The sequence below is a fragment of the Gossypium arboreum genome, chromosome 6 (genome assembly GCF_025698485.1).
Source record: "Gossypium arboreum isolate Shixiya-1 chromosome 6, ASM2569848v2, whole genome shotgun sequence".
NCBI lineage: Eukaryota > Viridiplantae > Streptophyta > Magnoliopsida > Malvales > Malvaceae > Gossypium > Gossypium arboreum.
The window spans coordinates 10821290-10839914 of record NC_069075.1 but is presented as its reverse complement, the minus strand read 5'-3'; the positions used below and the strand labels follow the sequence as shown (position 1 = coordinate 10839914).

The 18625-nt window shown below is 32.6% G+C and overlaps 1 long non-coding RNA gene across 1 annotated transcript; it reads right to left on the bottom strand.

Moving 5' to 3' along the window:
- Positions 1-616: 616 nt before the first annotated feature.
- LOC128294203 (uncharacterized) lies at positions 617-1593 on the bottom strand. Its single transcript, XR_008284507.1, has 2 exons — positions 1404-1593; positions 617-1286 (listed from the first exon to the last, which is right to left on the bottom strand). It is a non-coding gene; the product is annotated as an uncharacterized LOC128294203 (long non-coding RNA).
- Positions 1594-18625: the final 17032 nt, after the last annotated feature.

The window sequence follows — 18625 nt, the reverse complement described above, 5'->3', positions numbered from 1 at the left end:
TAAATAAGTGAATACAATACTTGTGATTAAAATAAATAATTTATATATAACCATTAATTAAAAAGTAATCGTGTAATGATAATAATATGTGTTAATTAAGATTTGATTTTAATTATTATTATTTAAAATTTGGTTTTAGTTTTATACTTAAATAACAATTTTGTTATTGATAAAAAGGTGAAGGGGTTTAGGTAGCAAATTTCCCTCCACAAATATTTTCTTTCTTTCAAGTCAAATTTTATACCCTAAACCCTAAATTTTTATAAAGAAACTTAACAACATTGTAATATAATGCCATGTCATCTGTATGAAACAATGATATCACGTATAATCAGATCTCTTTTTAATAATTTAATGTCACACTAATATTTTTATCATGAAAAAAATTAAATTCAAATAAAAATTTTAAAATTAAATATGAAAATACTAATGTAGTATTAAAACATTGAAAAATGAAAATATATTTATTTCATACAATCTTTTCTCGTAATATAATATATATACATATATTTATATACGATAAAATATGATTCAACAACAATTGAAACAATTAATCAAACTTTTTTTTTTCATCTAATTCAATCTTTCAAATTTTATCTTAGCTATTTGACCCACATTTGTTTTTTCAAAGGTAAAATACCTGTATTAAACAAAACAAATCAACAAAGAAATGAGGGTTAAGAACAAACTAACCCAAGCCAACAGGTTCTCCCTATACCACTCTTGTATAATCCTACATTTTTTATCAAAGCAACAACAGAAAGAACATCAGATAAGAAGGCTGAGTAAAGTTTCCAATTATGCAGACGAGTATAAGATAAAGCTACCCCTGCTAAAGCATGAGTCGCTTTATTAGCTTTCCTGAGTACTCAAAACAACGACACATTGTTGAGTTAATTTATAATCGAAACGCAATATCTAATAATATTTTCAAACTCAGTTTGATGTGAAAATAGCACGGTAAACTTCAAGGCAATCCATCTCAATAATCACTATGTCAAGATGCAAACTTTCAACCAAGAAAGCACTTCTCGAATAGCCAAGGCTTCTACCATAACAACAACATCAGTTCCATGAACGTGGCCAGTGAGCCCTTTGATGAAGGCACCTTTCTCGTTTCGAATAATAATGCCATATCCCTACTCGAGCCTTGCACAACTAGCTACAGCATCAATGTTGCATTTTAACCAAGAAGCAACTGATGGCATCTGTCATTTAATTACATTCTAGTATGATATAACATGTGCTTAAACTCTATCCAAACACCATTCCAAAACCTTCTAGTCCTGCAAGGAAGACAACACAAATTGGACCATGTGAGTAGTAGAAAAATCTTTTTATGCCATACAAATAAGTTTCTAAAGAACCATAAACTCCACACTAGAAGGTTGCCCTTTTCGAACTTTGTCATAATCCGCAATATTCAGTAGATAAATCATCAACTCAGTCTCATTAATATTGGATAAATCAATATTACTTCACTACCAAACTTGGACTGCAAGAAGGCATTCAAATAAAACATGGTTGAGAGATTCGATTTGACGACACTGAAAAGAAAAAGGGACCGACATGCACTCCTTTGTAGACCTTTATATCAATTTTACGGTCCACTAATAAAATTTTGATTTATATAATTTATAGGCTAGATTGAGTTTTTGGGATTCTACCGTGAAGTCAAAGCGCTAGAAATTTTGGTAGTTTTGTTTGTTTGCCCAAGAGAGGCCAGCCCAGGCCATCATTTTAGGCGCTCACGTCGACAGCTGATTCCTGCGAACACTAATTGTCCATTGCGGATGTAACCTAATTCGTCTTCTAGCTAGCTATTTCGCTTTATCTTTGATTACTTTTTGCGCCATCGCAAATTAGAAGTAATTAATTACGTACAAGTGGTTTTGTCTTTGATTAATGTAAAGTGAGGTTTAATTAAGAGCTGGATACATGAATCTTTTTTGGCTATGCCCATTTAGGTTTGGTATAGTTTGAACTTTGAATTGGTGTCCGTCCAGTCCACAAACAAATCTCTTTATTCATCTTTCACGTCCCATCATCCGACATAGCCTACTTAGGCTTCTTTAGGCTACCTAATTAATTAATTAAGTTTTTCAAAAGAAAATTAATAATTAAGATGGATTGCTTAGCATCTTGGTTGGCGAAGAAAATAAGGGTGGAAGTGACACGATTAACGTTTTCCTCAAGTTTTACCGAGGAAAGGGCTCCCCCTATTTGGTAAATCTTACAAGGTGATTTGAAGAAATGTTTAATTATAAATATTTTGTTAAGATGTAACGGAAATTATAAATTTAACTATTTATAAAAAAATTAATCATTAAAAATATAATCAAATTGTTAATTGAAACATATATTTTCAAGGTAGTTATCAAGATTGTTAAGGGAGTTTGACAAATTTTGATAACAAAATCTTTTGAGTTATGATCTTTGCTGATACTCTGAACGTGTGTACGACCATTTATGATATTCAAATCGTTTATAGCAACATATTTTTAAGATCGGTTTGGATTACATCAAGAAAATCGACTTTCTTGCTTTGAAAAGATTGGATCAGATATGTTAAACTTTGAAGCATATTCTGAAGATTGAAGACTTATTATAGATATTATCAAAACTTACAATCCTGCAGTTTTGATGGGAAAATTGATTATAGTTGATCTTATATATTAACAAGTCTTAGTTGATTATAATTTAGAAGTCTTGTATAGTTGATGCACTGATTTGTGAGCACTTATTTTGTTCATTGAAAGCATTTCTTTAGAGTGCATTGTGTTTATAATTGATGACACTTGTATAATTGATGCACTGATCTTCAAATACTTATTTTATTCACTGAGGAACATTTCTTTGGATTTCATTGAATGTAAAATAAAGTGTTAATTGGTTTTTATCCTTAGTTTTTAGTGGTAAAACTTAGAGGAGAGTGATCTTGACCTTAGGTGCAAAAGTTATATTCTAATCTAGTCAGTGTTAGGGCTTGTAATCACTTGTTGTACGAGGTGTTAAGATAGTTGATTATCTCTTTGGGCAATTTCCCATAGACATTGGAAAACCGAATTGTATAAACATATAGTTGTGTTCTCCAATGTTCTTCATTAATACTTAAAGCAGTTGGTTCTATTTGTAGCTCTGCTTCTAGCATTGCTCAGTTTTTTTGTTGTTATACCTCCTTCACGTGTCCTTCTACGTGTCATCAATAGACAAGTAAATCGCTAACATGTCTACATTGAGCAAACTTCTAGCCAAGTGAGCCTAGTGAACCTTAGGTTACAGTACAATGGCAAACCTTCATAAGATTATCCTCGCTAGGTGTGCAGGGGATACATATGGGAATTCAGACTTATTGATTACCCAATTGTCTTAATGGGTCATATCCTAGAACGTCACATTAGTGTCATTATAAGGGAGCAATGTATAACTCCACTATTAGTGAGCTTAGGGCACGTAAGCATCATCGTCTCCTAATATATATAAACTCACCATAACACTTGAGAAAGACCAAGAGAAAAAAAAAAAAAAACTCCTTCTATCCTTATTTTTCTTTTACCTAAGCCTACAACTAGAAATATCCTTATGTAGTTGACCCAATGACTCTCTGCCCTAACCAAAGGTGAACCACCGTCAATTTAGCCTTCTTATTTTCTTTGTTAATCCAATCGGTTAACAAGAATAAAGAGAATGAAATATTATCTTAGTGAAAATTCATGGATCCTCTTATTCCTTTCCAACCATAGTAAATAAGTAGAAGAATTCCAAGCCAATCTAATAATAATAAAGAGAAGTGTTTTCCCCCACCATAACTCTAAATCCATTCCAATATCTATTGGCAAGATTACATATCAACTTAAAACCCCCAAGCAAGAATTCTAATTTTTGTTAACATGTCTTGAATTGCTAACTACAAAATAAAATGAGGGCCTGAGATGAAGAGAGACCCCAATTATAAAATAAATATAAAAACAATATTTTTATGTGATATAATAAGAATATCAAATGTCAAATTTATTTATAATGACAAACATAATGATCGATTTGAAAAAAATAAAAATATGTTATACTCCATCTGTGTTAGGACACGTCACAAGCTAAGAAAATGCCTAAAACAGTAAGTTCGCCATTAGAGAACCACAATGTCACTTGTGAGCTCACCCGTTCGACATGTCTACCTGGGCAATGGATGGCCTAATCTTTATTGGGAACATGAATTTGTTGGTCACCAAATGCCATGAGGGCTTAATTGCTTTATCCCATCAGAGTCAGAATGAATGAAAAGATCTGTCTTGTCACAAATATCCTCGTCCTATTGAAGACATCCCTCCCACACACTCTGTAATCATAGCTAGATGGTAAGTCCAACATGTTAACATTGTCTTGCATGGGAACTTTACCTATAATACTTTTCAAAATGATGAAGAAGGGGATCAACCCTTCAAGAATACTAATCCTACACTCTGTCAACACTCTTTCAGCCTTTGACCTTAACATCATCTTCACCACCACTCTTTTTAACCTTCGACTCTCCGTCTTGATAGGGCAAACTAGCTTCCATAGCAACCACTACCCTCATCTCTATACTCTTATTTTATTGTACACAGTATCAACAATTGATACGGTGAGTATGGACAATATAACCTCACATTTTAAAAATATAACCTCACATTTTAAAATTGGAACCTCAGCTAATTCAACCAACCAAACCAATAACCCAACTAACGAGATTCGAATTTGAATACTTATCTCCAAGGGCAAAGGCTTGATTAGATAAATCACTTAGTTTTGCATAGAATTTGCCAATTGTCTTATTCTTTTACATTCTTAAAGTTTCAAATTTGGTTGTAAGCATCTATAGTTTGAATTTTTTTCATTACATTTGTACCTTGATGAGTCGTTTCAAGAATATCACATGCTTTTTTAGAAATTATGCATTTGAAGATTCTCTTGAAATCTTGAGGGTCCATTCTATAGAAAATTGCATGGAGAGATTTAGAGTTGGGTGGACAAACTTTTCCCCCTCAATGGTCTAAGTCAACTCTGACTTTGGTGTTCTGACTTCATAAACTTAAGTGAATGGACGTTCCATCTAGTAATAATAGATATCCAAGCTTTTTCATTGAATGACTTAATAAAAACCATCATCATTGCCTTTAAGTAGGCATAATTAACACTATCGAGTATAAGGGAATGAGTCCGTGAAGAATATTCCATTTCAAGCAAATATCAACACTAGGAGATCCACTAGATGTGTTTAGTGGGAGGCTCAAATACCAATTGAAAGTTCCAAACCGATATTTGCAAGCAAAACACGAGTAGTGCCAGAAGCAGTCCTAAAGACTACTGCCAATTTCTTCAGACACTAAGTATGGACAAGGAAAAAGAACAATGAACACTCAATATGTTCCCATACTTCAATTTTCTACATTTGCATGACCTTGCCCAGAGAGATAGTCCGCTATCTTAGTAACTCATACAAGAAGTGATTACAACCTCTAACACTCACTACATTGGACTCTTTACTTTTGTACCTAAGATCTAAACAACTTTCCTCTAAGTTTTCTCATAAAAACTTTGGACATTAACCAAGTAAGTCACTTGATTTTTCACTCAATGCACTCAAAAGAAACATTCCTCAATGAACAATATTAAGTGCTCTCAATTCAATACATCACCTATACAAGTCTCCTTAATTTATAAGGAATTGAGACATGCTAACATACTATATAAATTAAAGTTAGTCTTCCCATGAAATAAGAAAGATAATAAGCATAAAGAATATCTTCAATTAGCTCAGGATGAGTCTTAAATATCTAAGATATACTTTCAAGTTTCACCCGATTTGATTTGGCCGGCCAAACTTAGGGAGTCGATTGCTTGATCCAAATCCAAACCAATATCCAATATATGTAGCCATTTGTAGTTTGGATATAAAAAATAGGCTGGTTGTCGTCCAAAGTTTGACAAGTTTCTGAGTAGGTAGTGCCAAAACTAGTTGGCATTGGTCCTTACCATTACTTAGAAATTGGCTCAACAAATTTGATAGGCCTTGAGCTTGTGATGTCTCTCAAGTTAATTTAGTAAAACTATATATAGAAGTAGAGGTGGAAGGTTGAAACCAAGGTTTTCAAGTTTGCGATGTCTCAACAAATTATCTATATTGTTTTATATTAAATCAAATTAAACTAGTTATTTAAAATAAATTTTATAACTTTATCCGTAAATTAATTGATTTAAGATAAAAATAAGTAATAAATTTTAATTTTAATCCGAGATAAAAATTTAATTTAATCAATCTCTCAAGATTACAATTTTTTTTGGTCAATATTAAGATTACAAGTTTGTGAGTTATATTTTATTAAAAGTATATTAAATTATAAATAAAACTATAAGATTTATTTTATGGATTAGTTTAATATAAAATATATATATTATTATAGTTTAGTATTTGTCTATATGGTTTTACATAGATAAAACATAACAATTTACTTTAATTACTCCCAAAATATACTTTAATTAAAATAGGGTTAATTCTATCAAACCATATCAAATTATGGTATATATTCTAGATTGTTCTTTAAATTTTTAACATGTTCTATTTAAGCCTTCAAAGTATTAGTACTAGATCAATTAGGTCCTTCCGTTAACCTAGCCATTAACTTGAGTGTTAAAATTTCGGCTAAAATTTAACATAGAGCATATTTGAAATGTGTGAATGAAATTGTAGACACGTTTGTACCTAGTGCATGAGTAACTTTGATCCGGTGTGATAAAAGAAATAGCCTACTTTAATTTTGTTGATATTGTTTGTTATTTTAACATTTTAAATCCAAATTATCCATGAGGTAGATACATACATATTTACAATTTCATAAATGTCTTCTAAATATATTCTAGGTCAGATTTGAACTTCTATTTAATGATAAATTAACGATTAGACTGAAGAAAGGATTAGATTGATACAATGATGATACTTTAAGAACTCAATTAGAATGTTTTGAAGTTCAGAGATCAATTTAAAATCTAAGCAATAGTTTGGTGAAATTAACTATAAAAGTCAAAAGTGCTCTCTTAAAGTTTCCTAGAGAGACAATGACTACTATGGTTGGCTTGGAGGTGAGTGGTGACTTTTTAGAAAATGGCGAGGGATGAGATCTCCCTCATTGAAGAAGAACTTATTCAATTGTCAGTGAAAAGTTCGTTAGTTGTTCCGAATGAGAACCCGAAGCTAATATTTTCTGTCTGGACTAGAAATCTTATAATCTTGACAATTTTCGTGCCCAATTCAAGAGTAGATGGAAGTTAAAAAGAAGTTTGAGATTCAAGCGGCAGAATAGAACTTATTCTTGATCTCTTTTGAGGCCGAGGAATACCTGGAGATGATTATGAAAGGGCAACCATGGTTTTTTCGTTAGCATCTGATTATTTTTGTTCAACTTCTCTGTCTAGTCGAGAAGAGTAAAATCCAACTTGTCTCTTTACTATTTTGGCTAAAGATAGTTTTGTGTCCGTCAGAGTGTGATAAGAAGGATCTTATGCATGTAGTTGGTTTTACTTTTGGTGGCTTGATCAAATCAGAAGTTAAAGGGGAGTTTTGTCTATTAATGGTTCATTTGGATGCTTAGAACTGTTACGGAGAGGAATCTTTATATCTTAGAAAAACCGAGAAAAAATGTGGCTTTCTTTTAAGTATGAAAATTTGTCGATTTTTTTTTGCTTTGGATATGGTCGAATAGGACATGGGGTTAAGGAATGTACTTGGATTTTGATTGCAGAACGAGAGAAATGGGATGATGAATATCCCTATTCGATGGCATTAAAGGTTGAATCCAATTTGATCAAAAAAAGAAAGTTTACAGTTCGGGTTTTTTACAAAAAGAATAATGAAGCAATGTTTCTATACAAGTGCTAATGAGTTTGAAAAGGAAGATGTTTTGTCCAAAAAACCATCGAAATCGATCATCGAAAGGAGGAACAGATCCGACCGGAAGTGATGGATTTGGCAACTGCTAAAGTGTAGCAAAATTTTGAGGATCATGCTAATTTTTTTCTCTGCCAATTAAGGAATTGATTAATCCGATTAGGGATTGGTGTTGCCATAAATCAAAAAAAGAAAAAATGGCACATATTCTTGAATTTAAAATTGACAGGTTAAGAAAGACAAAGCCAATATGCTATGGTGGATAAGTTAGATAGAGGAATATATTTAAATGGGTTGGTTCAACCACTACTTGGCAACTTCCATGATTGTAAGAAGAATAGTTGGTGCATATTAGGTAGAGATAAGACTTTGGATTTGTGTATGAATGAAAGGTAACCGGTAAATGTAAAAATTGTATGGAGAACATAGAGATTTTTTACAAGCCCAACTATGATAAGAATGAAAATAAAAGACCTAGAGTTGATATGAAGGACTTATATGTTTCTATTTTGCTAAATTCAAAGAGCCCCAATTTGAAGCAAACAAATGCTCTACTTCAAAAAATATTGGCAGCTGCCAATAGGTAAGTCAATCGAGAGCAATGAAACTGTTAAGTTGGAATGTTTGTAGATTGAGGAATCCATGGGCTATTTGAAGACTTCAACATTTGTTGAAGAAATATTGTCCCCAAATAGTATTCTTTTTAGAGACCAAATTAAATTGTCAAAGAATGGAAATATGTTATTGTAGGTACGACTTCTAAAATTTTATTCTTTTTCCGATTGAAGGAATTCGAGGGGGTTTATGCTTAATATGGAAGGATGGAATTTCAATTGTGTTGAGAAGCTAATTAAAAAACCATGTGAATGTGATTGTTAAGGATGAAATTGATAGCTTGGAATAGAGGATGACGGGATTTTATGGGGCCCTTGACATTTGTGAGAAGGAAGAGAAGTGTGATTTGTTTAGACATGTAGGGAAAGATCAAACTTATCTGTAGATGATCTGTGAGGATTTCAATGAGATCCTGTATATGCATGAAAAAAAAAGAGAGATCTCGAAGGAGGAAAAAAGAATGGAGGATTTTCGTAGCACACTTAAGGATTTTTCTTTTGTTGATATAGGTTTCACAGGAGTCTAGTTTACATGGGAAATAAGAAATCTTTCTGACACGAATATAAGAGAAAGGCTCGACAGAGGTGTGGCGAATACAGAATGGTTGAATTTGTTCTTGGACTCTTCAGTTAAACATTTACGTCGCTCGTTCTCAGACCATTGTCCTTTATTTATCCAAACAAATAGTGATGAAAGCAGAGGATCGTAGAAAAGGTTTCAGCTTGAACCATGGTGGATATTGGAGAAATCGTGTGAGGGTGAAGTTAGAAAACTTTGGGAGGCTACTTTTGGAAATATATTGGAACGATTATTCTTGTTGGTAGAGGGTATGATTAGTTGGGAGTGAAAAATCAGAACAAAATATAGGGGACTTGTTGATGGTCTTAAAAAGGAATTGAAGGCTTTAAATAAGCAGGAAAGAGAGGAGGACAATTTGATGAAGTTGATGGAGGTAAAATTACATCTCAATATGGAGATTGAAAAAGATGAAGCTTTTTGGGAGTAAAGAGTGCGAACCAATTGGTTGAATCATGGCGGTAGGTATACCGCTTTCTTCCATAAATTTTCTACCCAAAGAAGAAGGAGGAATAAGATTTCATTTCCTGGATGATGAGTATGGATAGAAATAAAAAAGGGATTCGAAATCAATGAAAACAATTATTTGAAATTATTTTGAAAATTTATTCATTATTAGTGGGGTTGGAAATCTATATCACATTGTAAGAGGTGTGGGAAATTGCATATAGAAAGATTTGAATAGAAGGTCGATTGAGGATTATAGGATGAGGAGTTTTATTCAACGTCAAAGGGTATGGGTTCCGCAAAGGCATTGAGGACTGATAGATTCTCTGCTTTATTTATTCAGAAATTCTGGCATATTGTTGGATGAAATATCAGTGCTTACTACTCGGAAATTCTTAATCGAGGTATGTCATTGGAACCTATTAATGTCACAAATATTGTTTTGATTCCAAAGACATCCTACTCGACAAACCTTAAAAGTTTGACCTATAAGCCTTTGTACTGTCTTGTATAAAATTATATTTAAGCCTACTGCTTATAGGCTTCAAAAAGTTTTAGAGCTCTGCATTGATGAGGCACAAAATACGTTTGTACAGGGGAGGTTGATTACTGACAATGTGATGCTTGCCAATGGACTTTTGCACACTTTTAAGAACAAGAGATTGAGAAAAAAAAAGGTTATTTGGCATTGAAGGTGGATATGAGTAAGACGTATGACTGAGTGGAATGGGGTTTTTTGAAGAGCATAATGTTAAATATAGGATTTGATATCCGGTTGGTAGAACTAATAATGTGATGCATCTCAACTACATCTTACAAAGTCTGTATGAATAGGGAAGAGGGAGATATTTTTTACCCTTCAAGGGGGTAATGTCAGGGAGACCCGTTGAGTTCGTATTTGTTTCTATTTTGTAGTTAAAGTTTGTCAGACTTCATGCAATTAGTTCGGGATGAAGGTTTATTAAAGGGTGCAAAGGTTTGTCATAGAAGCCTTCAAATTACTCGCCTCATGTTTGCAGATGATTGCATTTTATTTGGTGAGGCAAGTGCTTTGGGAGAAAATGTTCTTAAAAATATTCTAAGAGAGTATGAAAGTTGTAATAGCTCGATTTTGGGTCTAGTCGGAATAATGGTTTCAGGACCACAAATCCGAAGTAGAAACCGAAGTAGAAAAAATTGTTTTTATTATATTTTTATGGTCTACAATTTTATGGAATGGTTTTGTGAAAATTTTGTTCAAAACTTTTGACGTTTGGGCGCTCAATTTGGTCAAAAGGACTAAATTGTAAAAAGTGCAAAACTTGAGTTCTACATGCTAGAGGTGTCTAATTGCTATGAAATTTTAAATTGGAGGTCCTTAAATGGTAATTAGACCATTGGTTAAGTTTTTGGACAAAAATGGATATGGTTAGGCATGTTTCTAAAGTTTTTCATTAAGGGCATTTAAGTAATTTGGTAATTAAATGAATTAAAAAGCCCAATTAAAAACCAATTTTTGTCCATCTTCCTACCATGGCCAAATTTCACAAGAAGAAACCATGGATAGGGTTTTTCAAGCTTCCAAGCTCGATTGTAAGTCCGTTCTAGCCCTGTTTTTAATGATTTTTATGTTTTTGAAATCCTTGTAACATGATCTATCTATTTCTACCACTAATTTAAGACATAATCAAAGTATAAAATTTTAACCATGATGTATATTTGTGTATTTTGATGTTTAATGGTAAAAAATGCATATTAGTTGTTTGATAAATGACTTTTGCTAAGCGATTTTCGATGAAAATGCCTAAAAGGACCTATTTGTAAAAAGTTGTAAAAATGGGTGTTAAATTCAAATAAAAGAAAATTTTGAGCTATTATAAGCATGTATAAGATTTGGCTAGGCTTGGGTAATGAAAAAATTTGATAAAAATCATTTTACGAGCGTAGGGACTAAAATGTAAAAATGTGAAACTTTTGGGGCAAAAATGTAAATATTTCCATAATGTGATTTTGGGCTGATTTGAATAGTATAATGATTAAATAAGTTAAATGTGATATTATAGATCAAGAAAAACAAGATTCGGAACTAGAATAGGAGAAAAACAAGTATTTGACGATTACAAGCCATTACATTGGCTAAAATCATATGACGCATATAACAAAATGACCAAGTCCCTATACATGCCATAACTCAAAATACTTGAATTTATCAATACCCAAAATGATAGCTTGATAGTGTGATAGGATCTCTAGCGATCTCCAACCCGAGCTAGCTTGACGACACTATAAAACATGAGAAAGGAAGGGAGGTAAGCTATATAGCTTAGTAAGTCCGTATGAAAATAATAAGCAACTCTTATTAATATTTTATCAAGTCAAACAATTTAAACACAAGATAGTACTAATAGCAAAACAAGTTATGGAATATACTTAGGCTTGTTTTGCTATTTGCCCATGTAAGTTGGCTTATAGTGGCAACATGGTATTAAGCCTAAGTATATTCATATATGTGTCAGTGTCTATGGTGATATAATCATGGTATACTTGGTGAATGTGAAATATTTGGAAATGTGATTTATGGCATGATTGTATAATGTTTGGAATTGTGACCTATTGATGATATGAAGAATTTGAGTATAATTTGGTAACTAGATAGTAATTGAATGAAGCCTAATGAATGTAAGATTTGTATGTTTGATTTAGGGCTTAATAAATGTAGTGAATATGATAGATAAATACATAAAGTTGATATGTTTTAACCATGAATGTGGATGTTTTGGTTGCCTAAGTATGTATTGTTTTGTGCCTTTAAATTAGGGTAAGTGTATGTGTGAATAAAAGTGGCAAATGACTTGGTAAATAGCCTTATTATTGTCCACACAGGTAGACACACGGGCATGTGTCTAGGCCGTATGTGACACGGTCAGCCCCATGGGCGTGTGATTCGGCCGTGTGTCACCTGCACCTAAATCGTTGCAAAACAGAATGCTCAGTATCGAGCACACAGGCATTAGACACGGGCGTGTATCTCAGCCGTGTGAAGGATACGGCCTCGGGACACGGGCATGTGTCTTGGCCGTGTGACTTCAATTTGTTCTTGGGTGACAACTAGAGACTTACACGGGTTAGGACACGGGCGTGTGCGACCACACGGCCTGCCCAACGGACGTGTCCTAAGCCACACAAGCGTGTGACCCCTACTTTAGCAAAAATTCTCTAAGTGTTGTAAAATTTTCTAAGGTTCTCGTTTTAGTCCTGAACCACTTCCAAAGCACGTTTTGGGCCTCGCGGGCTCGTTTTAGGGACGATATGAATGTATGTGAAAAGTTTTAAATTTGGATGGAAATTTACGTCTCAGTTTTGTATGTTTCCTTGTGTTTAAGTCCGGTAATGCCTCGTATCCTGTTCCAACATCGAATGCAGGTAAAGGGTGTTACATTTAGTGGAATCAAAGCTATGGTTTAGTCAATTCTCAGACTAACCTAGTATGTGTGAGAGTCTAGCTATACATGTCATATATAATTTGTGATAGTGTGATATCTCCTAACTTTGATGAAATTATTTTGTTGAGATAGAGATACTTTCCAACCGATCTACTTTTAATAACGTTGAAAGTAATACTAAGATATTTAAAAATGTGTTTGTGATGAGTCGAAACTTGGAAAGGCATGAATAAGAGTTCATGATATGTATGTGATGATGTACAAAATGAAATAACCATAAGTTGAGAAATATGGGTAAAATGTCATTGTTCCGTTTGAACGTTGTATTCCGATGGATTGTGGTGATTTATGAAACGAAATGAAAGTTTATATTGTGATAAGCATCCATGTTTGTTTGGCATTCATATGATGTTACGTGCTTGACTTGTTTGATTAAGTGAATGCGATAACTAAACTTACTCGAAATTTATATGTATAAGTGCACTTGTTTTAATAAGATAATTGGAAAGTTTGTGTGATATAAATATGCATGTTAATTTTCCTGAAGTAAATTGTATAACTGTGATGATATTATGATGATAATGAATGTTAAGTCACATATGTGTATATATGAGAGTCGAGTTAGAGGCTTTACGACCTCACCCCTTTACTAATGTGGTATTTTATACCGAAATTTCATGAGATTTATGTTGAATAAGCTCACAAGTGAGAGACTAAAGAGTTTAGTGGAGGAATAACAAATAATGTGGTTAGAGTTGAGAATAGTTTGGCAAGTGAATACAATTTGGAAAAAGATGTCAGGTTATTCTAAAGATCATTCAGATTTCGCAATGTCACAATTAAAGAAAAAGTTAATCTCGGCTAATCGACTTATTCAGGTATGATGTCTAAAATATGTATTTGCTGAAATTTCTTCTGGATTGATTTTCGTTAGTGAATGGAATAATACGGGATTAGTGATGACAAAATTAGTCATAGAAATGATATTTGAATCGTAAAGATGTCTGAGTGTAACAGTTGTAATTGAATAGATTATGATGATCTCTTCTGGGTATTTTATATTTTCATTAATCCTAAGAGATATATGTGATTACTCGTTTTCTAATGAAATTCTTAACGTATGAGAATGGTATCTGATTATAATGTTAGATGAAAGCACTGTTGGTCTGGTTGGTTGATGATCAACATATCCTAACTCTTTCTTTGGGGTTTTATTCTATTGTGTTTGGAATAAAAGTTGATGGTGAAAATTTATGTGAGGCTATTCTTCTGTTTCTACTGGATGTTGTTTTGTTTTATATATATATATTTGGAAAATATATTATTTCTGTTACAATTGATTCCAGAGTGTGTAAGCATTGTTTTTCTTCTGATTTTCTCTGAGGAATCATCAAGATCTTTATTATTTTCATATGAGTTATGTTCTCGGACTTCCAGTACGGTATCGTATCTTGGATTTCTTTATCTCAGTTTTCTTATCATCCTTGTTTCGTAAATTATCAATCATGGCTCATCTTTAAAGTGTGTTCTTCGGCTTGTGATAACTATGTCTATTATGAGTGTATTTCTGGTTCGATCATAGGAACGTGGTGATTCTGGTATTAGAATTTCTCTAATTTTCGTGAAAGGAATTGACATCGAAAAAGGTATAGATAGTGAAAGTTCAAGCTCAAATTGTATGATGGTTTTCTTTTCTCATGTAAGTTTGATTAAGGTCAATGAGTTCAATTAGGATATTTTGTTTTCTTGAGCTAATACAATTGTAAAGATCTTTGATTAGCATGTTAAGGGAATTATAAAAAATTGTATGTTTGAGTTGTTTAACAGTATAAAGAAATGAGTATTTTGATATGTTATTATTTTATAGTTGAGATAGACTTAGTTGTTTTTATCTGAGCGAGCTGGTCAATTGAAACGTAATTTGAGTTATATGCATTTAAGTTTATCCTCAGGCAAGAAAATAAAATCTTGTACATTCATGGGTGAATAGATGGACAGTATGAATGAAGAATTCATATTTTAGAAAGTATGATACTGAAATATACCTATTAGATTTGTTTTAATCAAATGATGTAGTTATAAGTTAAAGCTGTTCCGATTGATAAAATTATCACATTTGTGAAAGTTTGAATGGTCTGTTGCATGTTAGCAAAGTTGAAAACAGTTGAAGGTATTATTAACCGAAACATTGGTTCTGGGTTTTGTTTGAATTGAGTAAAGAATTCGTGATTTTTTAGCGATGCACTATTGAACGGATTGGAATGTGTTTAATATAAGAATGTAAAGTGAAAGTTTATGCTTTCAGACGATTAAAGTCTCATTAAAAGAATTGTTCGAAGAGTGAATTAAAGTTGACCGCTAGTATGTTTGTGTTGAGAAATTGATGACATTGTTTGTTCGACGAAAAATGCCATATGCTTCTTGATTCCAAGAGTATAAAGTATCTAATGTTACAAAAAAATCTGAAATTAAGACAATGTTGACGGCTTGACCTATTGAAAGATTGTGAATAGTTAACGATTAACCTTTGGGAAGTAAATATGGTTACAGATGCTTGAATGGAAAGTATTTGTTCATTTTTGTGAATTTTGGTTACATGATTAATCGTATTTGATGGAAGTCTGAATCTAGCAAAATTAAAAAGCTAAAGCGATGTTTTCTTTGCAAGATTGAGAACCTCAGGACTGTGATAGTAAGTGGTAAACTAAACGAGTACAGTTTGATACGACCTTTGATTTTGATCTCTGCTATTATTACTCCGAGATAGAATTCGTGCAATGAATTATCCAGAACTTATGCAGAGAATGTTGTATGAGACTGAGTAGTAGCTCGTTTGTTTAATCAAAGAGTAAGTCAAATTTTTGAAGATATACTCCGACACCGTGTTTCAGAGTTCAAAGATGATTGGAAAGAGATATACGAGGTGACATTGATTTTTGATTCTGAGGGAAAAAGGCGAAAGTGATTCATGAAAGTTGAAAGCAACTTCAGACTGATATAAGTAGTATACAGATTTGAAAATTTAAGATATTGGATTCCTGATTGACGAAAGAGTGCTTATGGAAGTATTGCCCTCGAAGTGGACTCTTTGATGAGGTAGAGAAAACCAAGAGAACATTACCCTAATCTTTGTTTTTTGGGAAGATTTTCGGGGACGAAAATCCCTAAGGGGGAGAGTTGTAACAACCCAATTTTGGGTCTAATTGGAACAGTGGTTTCGGGATCACAAATCCAACGTAGAAAATATTATTTTTATTATATTTTTATGGTTTACAATTTTATGGAATGATTTTGTGAAAATTTCGTTCGAAAATTTTAACGTTTGGGCACTCAATTTGGTCAAAAGGACTAAATTGTAAAAAGTGAAAAATTTAAGTTCTACATGCTAGAGGTGTCTATTTGCTATGAAATTTTAAATTGGAGATCCTTAAATGGTAATTAGACCATTGGTTAAGTTGTTGGACAAAAATGGACATGGTTAGATATGTTTCTAAAGTTTTTCATTAAGGGTATTTTAGTAATTTGGTAATTAAATGAATTAAAAAGCCAATTTTTGTCCATCTTCCTCCCATGGTTGAATTTTATAAGAATAAACTATGCCTAGGGTTTTTCAAGCTTCCAAGCTCGATTGTAAGTCTGTTCTAGCCCTATTTTTAATGATTTTTATGTTTTTAAAATTCTTGTAGCATGATTTATCTATTTCTACCACTAATTTAAGACATAATCAAAGTATAAAATTTTACCCATGATGGATACTTGTGTATTTTGATGTTTAATGGTAGAAAATGCATTTTAGTTGTTTGATAAACGACTTTTGCTAAGTGATTTTCGATGAAAATGCCTAAAAGGACCTATTTGTAAAAAATTGTAAAATGGATGTTAAAATGACAATAAAATAAAATTGGGCTACTATAAGCATGTATAATATTTGGCTAGGCTTGGATAATGAATAAATTTGATAAAAATCATTTTACGAGCCTAGGGACTAAAATGTAAAAATGTGGAACTCTAGGGGCAAAAGTGTAAAATTTTCCATAATGTGATTTTGGGTTTCTTTGAATAGTATAATGATTAAATAAGTTAAATGTGATATTATAGATCAAGAAAAATGAGGTTCGAAACTAGAACAGAGGAAAATAAGTATTTGACGGTTAGGTCCTTTTTGCCATTTTTATGCCGAGGTAAGTTTGTATGTTTAATAAGCATTAAATTATATATGTATAAATGCTTAATTGATATAATAGTGGTAAATGCTATATTATTGAAATGAAATGTGAATGTTATTAAGTACGATACTACGGAAATGGCCGACAGAGATTCGATACAGAGAAAGTTCCGGTTGAACCTTAGGAATAGATAGGATACAAATGTCATGACATTAGGGTTATTGAGATTTCGTGTAAGACCATATCTGGGATATGACATCGATATGAGACTTCATGTAAGAACATATTTGGGATATGACATCGATATGAGACTTCGTGTAAGACTATATCTAGGATATGGCATCGATATGAGACTTCATGTAAGACCATAGCTGTGCCATTCGCATCGGTACAAGATTACATGTAAGACCATATCTGGGATATGGCATTGGTACGGTACTATGAGTATAAGGTTCTCTAGTATCCTTTAGTATTCTAAGTGGTTCAACGGGTAATTTATTAGGTATGTCAAAGAAGAGAAAAAGCATGTAAGTATTACGAATTAGTATAGGAATGTACATAAAGTTTATAAGCATTGACTTCATGATATTGTGAATTCATGGTTTTCATGAGAATGTTTTTGTGAAAGCCTTGTGATTATTGGTCTATATTTGTGATGTATGAAATACATGGTAAATTCGGTTGGCGATTGTGTAATTGGTTTTCAGGCCAAATTGATTTATGATATAACATGTTTTATTCACACAAATTGTGATCTATCGGTTATGAGAAAAAGGAAAGATTGGTATAATTGCCTATTAAAGTGATTATGGAAGTATGAGAAGATATGAACTTGGAACAATTGAAAGATGTTAAAATATATACTTGAAATGAGAATACTCATAATTCATTTGTATGTTTACTTTGGGGTTTGAAATGACTTGTTAATTATTGTAATATGTTACAAAAGGGGAGTTTACGGTTGTTAGGCTAATGCCAAGATATTAGCTAAGCAATGGTGGTGCTTAATTCTTTATCCAAGTTCAATTTCATTGTTTATCCAAGTTCAATTTAGCGTTATTAGCTAAGCAAGGGTGGTGCTTAATTCTTTAGCCGAATTCGTTGCTAGCTAGAACATTAAAAGCGAAATACTACCCGTTAACAAATTTCATCCACGTAGGTTCAGGTAATTTACCTTCCTATACCTGGAAAAGCCTGTGGGTTGTGAAAAGGCTCCTTCATGAAAGCCTTTGTTAGAGAGTGGGTACAAAGACTTCCATTTCTACTTTGGGTGATTCTTAGGTCCCAGAAAGTGTTAGCTACAAAATTCAAGATGGTGTTAGAAATCAGAATGTACAGACAGTGGCCGACTTGATTAATCCTAACACTAGAAGATGGAAGAGGAATGTGGTTTTCAATACCCTTAGTGAGAGGGATGCTGAGATAGTCCTAAAAATTCCTTTTTCAGGGTGCCCAAGAGATGACCACTTGGCATGGAG